A 621-nucleotide genomic window follows, 5' to 3' on the forward strand; every position below is an offset into this window, starting at 1 on the left:
GTGTACGCCAGGAATGTGTCCTGTCTCCATACCTTTTCAATCTATATGCAGAACAGATTATCCAGGAGGCTTGGCTCTATGAGGAGAGATGTGGTATCGGGATTGGAGGATGTTTCATTAATAACCTTTCTTATGCAAATGACACAACCTTGCTTGCTGAAAGTGAAGAGGACTTGAAGCACTTGCTGCCAAAGATCTAAGACATGCAACATGGGTTGTATCTCAGCATCAAAAAAACAAAAAGCCACTAAGCCCATGGGCAACATCATGATGGATGGAGAAAAAATCAAGACTGTTAATGACTTCATCTTATTTGAATTCACAATCAACACACTTAGTACTAGCAGTCAGGAGATCAGGAGATGCAGTACACTGGGAAAATCTGCAGGCAAGGATCTCTCCAAATTATTGAGAAGCAATGGTGTCATATTGAAGGCCAAGGTGCACTTGATTCATGCCATAGTCTTTCCAATCACTTGGATGCCTTTGAGAGCTAGACAATGACTAACGATGTTGTTGTTGTTATGTGCCGTTGAGTTGCCTGTGACTCTCTGTGCAACAGCCCTAAACCCTGCTCTATCCCTTGCTAATCTTACTGTCTCTGACACACTTATCCCCATT

The sequence above is a fragment of the Elephantulus edwardii genome, unplaced genomic scaffold (assembly GCF_000299155.1).
Source record: "Elephantulus edwardii isolate Elephantulus edwardi_28Jun2011 unplaced genomic scaffold, EleEdw1.0 scaffold00117, whole genome shotgun sequence".
Classification (NCBI taxonomy): Eukaryota; Metazoa; Chordata; class Mammalia; order Macroscelidea; family Macroscelididae; genus Elephantulus; species Elephantulus edwardii.